The 8,330-nt window shown below is 53.8% G+C and overlaps 1 long non-coding RNA gene across 1 annotated transcript; it reads right to left on the bottom strand.

The window, feature by feature from the left end:
* Window positions 1-624: 624 nt before the first annotated feature.
* On the bottom strand, window positions 625-7,611 carry LOC133075295 (uncharacterized). Its single transcript, XR_009697345.1, has 3 exons — window positions 6,962-7,611; window positions 2,230-2,395; window positions 625-1,304 (listed from the first exon to the last, which is right to left on the bottom strand). It is a non-coding gene; the product is annotated as an uncharacterized LOC133075295 (long non-coding RNA).
* Window positions 7,612-8,330: the final 719 nt, after the last annotated feature.

Below are 8,330 nucleotides of genomic sequence, written 5' to 3'. Positions count from 1 at the left end.
GTGGTTGGATATTCCAGCTGCGAGAAGCCCACCAGCCAGCATTGTCGAAGGGCTTGACGTGCCAGGCCCCAGGCCAGGGGCTCCACAGACATCATCGCATTGAAACCTCACAGCAACCCCGAGGGAGGCACTGTCTACGGCAGGAGCGGGGAAACAGACTTGCAAACCAGCTTGTGTCAGGGAGTCAGTGCCAAGATGTGGGCCAGGGACGCGGCCCTGTGACTCCTAGCCCAGTGCCCCTCCCCCCGCTGCCACTTGACAGTCATTTTAATCACGCCCTGGGCCGCTGAGAACAATGTCAGGCACTAATAGATTCTGCTGTCTCATTTCTCAACCTACTTTCCCTTAACTGATACTTCATGGCTATTGTTAATGTGCATTTTTCACCGAGTAATTTTCACAACCCGAACTTGTAACACATCCCAATGACAAACGTCCCCGGTACCAAATCCCCCGTCAGCTGCAATGTCACCCTCATCTCCCCCCACCCCACCCTCACACCTTGCTCCGACAACCCATACAGTTTTATGATCCCTCTGTCCCAGTTATCATTACTGAACCTTTAAGAATCCAGATACATTTCAAGTTTAATTGAATAAAATCCTTTGTGTAATAAATTCCACATGAATGCTACATAAATCAGCGCCTTGGGAGGATTTGTGGCTCACCCCTCCCTTCAGACCAGGCCCACTGGCGATACTGGACCCAGGCTGGTCCGACCTTGCTTAGGGAGAGGACTGAGGCCCCCTTTGCAGCCTGGCCAGGGTGCAGTGTTCATTTGCCTTGACCTGTCACTTTTCTTCTCTGGAGTCCATCGTGGAAGACAGTGCTTGGGCGCAAGCAGAGGCAGGAGGTGAGCTGGCTGGGGACACCAGGATTTGGAAGGTTGGGGGACACCCAGGAACTTTGGGGGTGTCCCGGTGCTCTCCCACTCCACAGATTCACAAACTTCTGATGAAGGCTCTGTGCATCCTCTCCCTAGACAGACACAAAGACACGTGTTCGCAGTCTGCGTACAACCCGTGGAAGCCCCGGGGAAGAACCTCTGCTCTCAGTTCGCCAGTGCAGCACCCACTTCGGGAGTGAATCCGTGCACAGGGCTGCCTGCTCCAGCGGCCTCACTGCTGGCTCTGCGGAGCCCCAGGCTTGTGGCGTGAGAAGGAGCACGGGAGTGTGAGCAACAGTCAGACGCTCGGCATGGGCGTCAGCTTCAGGCAGACGTGGGTCCAAGACCAGCTCTGTTACTTCCTAGCATCACGACTCTGGGCAAGTAGTTCCGTCTTCCTTTGGACTTGCTTCTTCATCTGTAAAATGGGAATGAAAATCATATCCACCCCACAGGACCACTGGAAGAGTTTAATAAGGCAATGTTTAAAAGGCTTAGCATGCTCCCCCATCTCATGTTAGCTATTATTATTTTGATTATTATTACTATTTGAAATCAAGTTCCAGCTCTGTCACTTCCTAGCTGAGTCACCTTGAGGGAATCTGTAACCACTCTGAGCCTCAATCTTCAACTTTTATTTTTGGGGACAATGATACCAACTTCCAAGGGTTCAGGAAATATGTCCATGGGCCTGGCACACGGCAGCAGCTCAAAAAAAAATAAAATGTAGCTATTTTTGAATCAGGTTTTATCCTTTTTCAAAGCACTTTCAGATAGCTCAGGCCCAGGTGAAGCGCACAGGACAGGGAGCAGCGCCTCTGGTTTGTTTAGACTTCCTGAGCCGGTGGGAGATGGGGGCCTCCAGAGGGTCCTGGGCCAGGCCAGCCCAGGGGGATGTAGCTCCCGGAGCAACAGGCCAAAGTGAAAGGGAGGGTGACCCGGTCACAGAACAGCGAGAGCCAAAAGGGATCAGTGCCCGAGGACTCCCTGCGGGCAGCAGCAGAGCCTGGTCTTCGGATTCCCACAAGGGGCCCTCTTGGGACAGAGGACATGATTGACAAATAACTGGGGCAGAGGAGGAGAAGAGGGGACCTAAACCCGGGAGGACCCCGCTACAAGCTACCTCTCTGAGGAAGGGTGAGCAGCAGGCCAGCTCAGCGTGCACCAGGGCGAAGGCAGCCTGGGGGATTGAATAAATGGCAGAAAGGCGTCCAGCTGACTCAGGACCTGGGGGTCCTCCCCACACCAGCTGCTCCCAAGGCACAGACCCTTGGCCCTCGTCTCCGGCCATCTGCAGTGCCCACGTCCCTCCCCAGTGAGCAGGTGCCTTTATTTACGATCACCTTGGAAGGGTCGAGCATCCATATGTTGCTGAGGGTCGTTTACTCTTGTTTATAAAATTTATGGCTTCACCTCGATTACACACTGTCAAAACGGGAAGGATTGGCCCCAAAGTCTCTTGCCGCATGACTGCCTCAGACGTGCGTACATCTGTTAACTCCGTAGGAGCTGTAGAGGGAAATAAGGCTGCCGATAACTCAGAAGCTCGCTGTCCCGTCACGAGGTGTGGGCTACAGGCCTCAAGGAGAGACATCAGGCGCCTACGTGGAAGGGGAGGAGGTCAGGGTCTGCGGGTGGCTGCACGGGGTGGCATCGGGACCCTGGCCTTGCCTGGCAGATGGGCTCTCTCAGGCGCTTTGGGGTGGGGCGTGGAAGGGGAGGAACTTGATTCCTGCAGCCCTCAGGGGTCCGGCTGCAGGACTGGCAGCTGGAGCGAGTTCTAAGCCTGTGGCTCTCCACCTGCAGGTGTCAGCGGGGAGAGAGAAACATTGACTCCACTGTGGCGGGTGGAGTTAGGTACGACCTCTCAGGAGGGCAATCTGGCAATGCCTATCCAAGTCCTGGAAATGTGTGTCCTTCTGGCCCAGCAATTCCGTGTCTGAGAGTTTCTCGGAAGGAAATAGATTCATCAGTGGAGTCATAGGGGTTTTTTGTTCTTTTCAGTGCATGCTGCTCATTACAGAAAAAAACTGGAAACAAATGTCCAACAATAGGGAGCTTATTATTAAAGAAGAAATATTTAACAATAAGGGACTGTAGGAAATATCATAAAGCTACTGAAAATGATGGTGCCTATATATTTATTACTATGGAAAAGTGTTCACAATCTATTAAGTGGGGAAAAAACCCCCAAATTATAAAATGATAGGTATAGAATGATCCAAATCCTGTAAAAGAAACATGAATGTAAATATACCACAGAAAAAAGATGCAAGGATTCATTCCATATGTTAATAATGCTTATCTCTAAATCGTGGGATTACTGGGTGGTTTTTACTTACATTTTTGTTTGGATTTTCTAATTTTTTTTTTTACAATGTATTTGGGTTAGCTTTGACAGAGGTGTACTTGTATAATAAACATGATTGAAAAAGTGTAAAGAAACTGGCAACTGCTTTCCCTGCCTATAATAAATCATCTACCTCCCTTGGGATGTTTGGAGCCAAGAGAACAGCCCAAGGGGAGGGTGCCCACCAGCAGCCAAAGCCACGGGGCCCCTCCAAAAACTAAAAGCCTGGAGAGTGTGTCCTGCATTCGTTCTATTGGAGACAGCTGGCTGTTTGGAGTGCAGCCCCTGTGCAGCCTGAATGTGGACACTTGGCTTCCATTCTAGGACAACAGCTGAGGGAAGAAAAATGATCGCAGCCCCACTGAAGTGCCCCCGGCCGGTAATCACACCAGCTTTTCACAGGATGTTGAGGATGCTGGCATCCTTCTTTCTCCTCCGTTGGTTGCTGCATCTTTAACTTGTACAGAATTTGAGAGTAGACAGTGGACTTTCACATTTAATTATTTTATGAGGTTCTGTCATAAAATAATTTTGTTCTGGATTATCACCCTAACTTTACCTGGACAAACTGGCCCCATCGGGTAGGGTAATGAATCCTATGTGCCGTAGTCAGCAAGTGGAAACACCAGCACTCAACCCGGGCTTCCTAGATCAGAATCCAGCTTCCTTTCCCAACTCTGTTCTGCTGAGACAGGGCTTATCCCAGGGATGGGCAAGAAATGCCAATTCCAACTGATTGGTAGTGGCTGCCTAAAGGGCTGTGGTAAGGAGCCTGAAGCTGGATCCGATTCAGCAGGAAGGAGTTTGGTAATCCATTAGTAATGTCTGCCATGGCTTCCTAAGGAGGTAATGTAATAAATAATGTGGATTTGATGTTTCTGAATTCCTGGGCCAAATCCCTCACAGATTTCAAAAGGGTGGGGACCTCAGAGGTAGGTATGGGTCTTCAGGCTACCTAAGGGTTCTCCTAACCCTACAGCTCCCCAAGAGAGCAAACCAGCAGGACAGGGATTTCTCAGGGCTTTGAGACAACACAACAGGGTCACAGATCTTTGAGACCCAAACACTTGTAAGTCTGACTAATTGATCAGTCAGCCCTGATGAGCTCACCAGCAGAATTTAGAATCTGTAATTACATTTCACATTAAAACATGCAAAGTTAAGATTAAAGCCAGTGAGAAGTGGCGTGACACCTCCTGCCCCCAGCCCACCTCCAGCCTCTGCCGCCATCATCCATCCCTCCTCTCGCCAGCAAGCAGGTCTCCTAGGGGCAAGGGCTATAGTTCTGGAAGCCGCTTCCTTGAGCTGTTTTCCTCTCAGTTCCCTCTAAGGCTGTTTCCTGCTGTGCTAGGGACCAGGTCCTGCTCCCTTCCCTGCAGTGCTACATTTAGTTGAGGCAAACGCTTTGTTCAGGGGGACATTTTTGGGTCTCTAATTTACAGTGACCTCCAGCTAAAGACCTCTAAGAAAACACCCACACCCGTAATTGAGCAAAGTCGGATCGACTGTCCTGTTGCAACGAGAGAGCGAGCATACAACACGGAGAGCTGCGGGGTGTTTCAGGAACAGGGTGTTAGAAAGGACCTAGAGGATTTGGGCTCGTGTCAGGTGCTTTGGGGAAGGTTCAAGGAAGCAGGGGTACTTCTATGACAGGGTGTCTTAATAAACCTCTATAAGGAGGGAGGAATGCATGAGGCTAAAGCTGTAATGGAATACACTGGAGGGTCAGACAGGCAAAGCCCCCAACCTGTGTGAGGGGTCAGGGGGAGTGACAATACGACAGGGCAGGGCACCCCTTTATCAGGTACACTCCCAAACCCAACCCTGCCTTTTAGCTCTTTAGCTGGGGACCTGCGCTGCTGTGCAAACTGTCACTTCTCCTGGTTTTGCCAGGACTCAGGGAGACTGAGCTCTGGGGTCCTCAGCAAGTCCTTAAAAATGCTGCAAGGCCTTATTTGCAAAGTGGGCGCAATTTTGTCTGTTTCCTTCAGCCCCCAAGAGGGTAGGTGGGACAGGGGACAGCAGCAGACACAGCGGGCTCTGGACAAGGGACAGAACAGCCCCTGGGGCTTCCCTCAAGCTTGGCCCCTTGGCTAGAAGGCTCTCCCACCCCTCTTCTGCCTGCTCAAACCAGGTAAGGGCTCTGGAGTGTGGCAGACCTGGGTTCAAACCTTGGCTCTGCCTGGGTTCAAACCTTGGCTCTGCCGTTTACTGACGCTGAGACATCGGACAAGGGGCTTACCGTCTCTGAACCTCAGTTTTCCCAGCTGTGAAGTGAGCATCCTAGCAGCACCACACTGGAGATAAGTGATGACCGTATGTGCTCACACATGTCCTCCTTGGATTAGTTACACCTCTTCCCCCACCCCATATCGAGCTCTGCAGGGCAGGGTGGTGCCCACATTCTTCCCTCTGTACCTCCAGCACCGAGCCCAGCCCAGAGCATAGTAGGTCCTGGCTATCTATCTGCTGGATGAATGGACGTGAGCCTGAACTCCCTGGCAGTATGGCTTCCTGGGCCAGCTCCTGGCTGGGACACCTGCCAGCTGCCAGGCCCATCTGGCACCATCTGTAATGGTGACCAAACCATCCAGGCTGCACAGCAGACTCCATGCGGCCCTGCACTGCCCCACTTGGGTGATGGTCCCTTCCCTGGACAGTGTCCCTGGGTGGGCCACAAACAGGGTGGGGAGTCAGTGGGGCCAGGCCCAGAGGGAAGGCGAGAGGACCATGGAGCCTGACGTCTAGGACAGGTGTCCAGAGCAGCCCAAACTGTCAAGAGGACAAAGCGTCACTGTGTCTCCCTGACCTGTCTCTTTCTGCCTCTAACTTCAGGCTCCCCGGCCTCCCCCTGGAGGCCCCTCTCTTGCAGCCCCCCTGGGTCTGTTTGCACCCAGTGACTTCTAGCCCCCTAGGTTTTGCCACCTCCAGCGCCCCTCACGGCATGGGGTGTCCCGCACGGACCGTTCCCTGTGGCGGCAGTGCTAGTAGTGGTGGAAGGGGGACCTCCGTGGTCTCACAGACGCAGGGCCGAATCTCACTTCTGGCACTTTTGAGCTGTGTGGTCTCATGCAAGCGAACCCACCTCTCTGAACCTGTGTCCTCATCTGCAGAACAGACCAGTTACACTCCCAGGGCCCAGGGTCCCCGGGTGGATTAAATGTGACCACTTGTGCAGAGGGCTGAGCGCAGTGCTGGGCTTGGGCGAAGGCCAGGGGGATGGCAGCTACCGCCACTACATTTATGGCATGACGCTCCCACTCCCGTCCTTGGTGATAGATGTGTTCTAATTCCCACCGTCCACCACCTCCACACCTTCGGTCTGGCTGCTTCCTCTGCCCCAAATGCCTCCCTTCCCATCTCCAAAGTGGAAACCCTCTTTCTAAGTGAAAATAAAAGAACACCTCCTTTACGGCCCCCTCCTGCCTAAACAGATGTGACCCCTCTTCTTTGACCCCCGCACACTACCTGTTACCATGACGATGCTCTTTAAGGCACGACTCACAATGCCCAGTTCTTGGATAAGAAGAGAGAGGTTGGCGAAGGTGGTCAAAGCTCCCGCAGCCAATGAGTGGCCGGGATGGGCCTGGCACCATGACCCGTGTCTGTGACCCCACAGTCCATGTTTCCACCCCAGCTGTTCGTGAGGTTCTCAGGACAGATACTACCATCGCTGGGGTGATTTTACTGATGAGGAAAGAAGGTTCAGGGAGCTGGAAACTTACCCAGGGTCACTCAGCTTTTGAGGCCAAGTCCAGGGTCTCAGGCTGATCGCTGGGGCTTGCTCCTCAGTGTGGTCTGCGGTGCAGTGCCCCAGCCACACTGGCTGAAGCAGGATCTCCCTGGGGACTCGTGTGCACGTGAGTGTTTTCGACGCTCTGCTTTGGCTTCCTCTGTGGCCCAGCTTCAGTGGGGTGTCTTCTGCTGTCGCTGGGTGGATCCGGGCAGTCTGGCTTCTAGGTGGAGGGTCTGTAAACTGACAGACCCACCCCAGTCCCCCCAAATTTCCAAGAGCTGAGAAAACCACAAAGGGAATGCAGCTGTGAGTCCTGAGTTGGGGAGATGCCTGGCCTGAGTGCGCGGGGAAGCGCAGAGCTCGGCCAGGGCTCGGGCAGAGGAGGACCTGCACCCCTGGGGCTGGGCTGAGCGTGGAGCCCAGCTCCTTGGGGTCCTGCTGCCGTCAGTGGAAAACAAAGAGGACGCTGACTCCGACTCGTCCTCCGTGGCATGGTGAGTGCCGCTCGCCTACTTAATGGAAGCCCAGGGAAGCAAGGGGCCTCGCCCACAGCCTCCCAGCTGGTGGGAGGCAGAGCTGGAACGCGAACCCAGTTCCAGATGCTCCGAAGCCCTTGCTCTCTCTAGCGTCCTCAGTTAGAGCTGCACTCCGCCGGACTCGGGAGTCAGCTGCCACCTGTTAAACACATGCTTGTAACAAATGTTAACCGTCACGATAATTGTAACAAGAGGCTGTTTCATTCTGATTCCATGCTCCAAAGGCTGGAGAAAACCGTGGATCCCGTCTGGGCCTCAGAGCAGCCCCTTCTCAGTGTTACTCAAGTGTCACACTGTGTGGCTGTGTGGCTGTGTGCGCGTGTGTTGGCTGGGGGATGGGGGGGCACAAGCCTGGGAATACCTGGGCCAGGATCCTCTGGCTGACGTGCTCTTGCTTGTGTCTTTTCCTGCTCAGCCCCGCGCCGCAGGCAGTGCAGAGGAGGGCGTGTGCTTCTCCCCACTCCGCAGAAGCTCCACAGAGATCACAGAGGACCCTCTTCCGTGTCATCTCTCGTCATCCTGCTGTGACTGTCGGTAGCACCAGAAGCTACTCTGGAAGCCTGGCCAGGGCCCGACGACCAGGTGCGGGGGCAGCCCGGGTTTCGCAACGTGAAAGGTGAGGAAGGGCAGGAAGAGGGCTGACATCTGACTGCTGACTCATGCTGTGTGCACATCACACCACTGAACTCTGGGCACCCCCGCGGTGGCACCAGGACTCCCGGAAGCGCACACAGCCAGGCCGCCCGGTGCGAATTAGAGCAGGAAGTGAGGGACCGGGTTTGCACACGTGCCTCTGTTTCTTGGAAAAGACACTGAATGAAC

The sequence above is a fragment of the Eubalaena glacialis genome, chromosome 15 (assembly GCF_028564815.1).
Source record: "Eubalaena glacialis isolate mEubGla1 chromosome 15, mEubGla1.1.hap2.+ XY, whole genome shotgun sequence".
Lineage (NCBI taxonomy): Eukaryota > Metazoa > Chordata > Mammalia > Artiodactyla > Balaenidae > Eubalaena > Eubalaena glacialis.
This window is presented reverse-complemented; position numbering and strand designations above follow the sequence as displayed.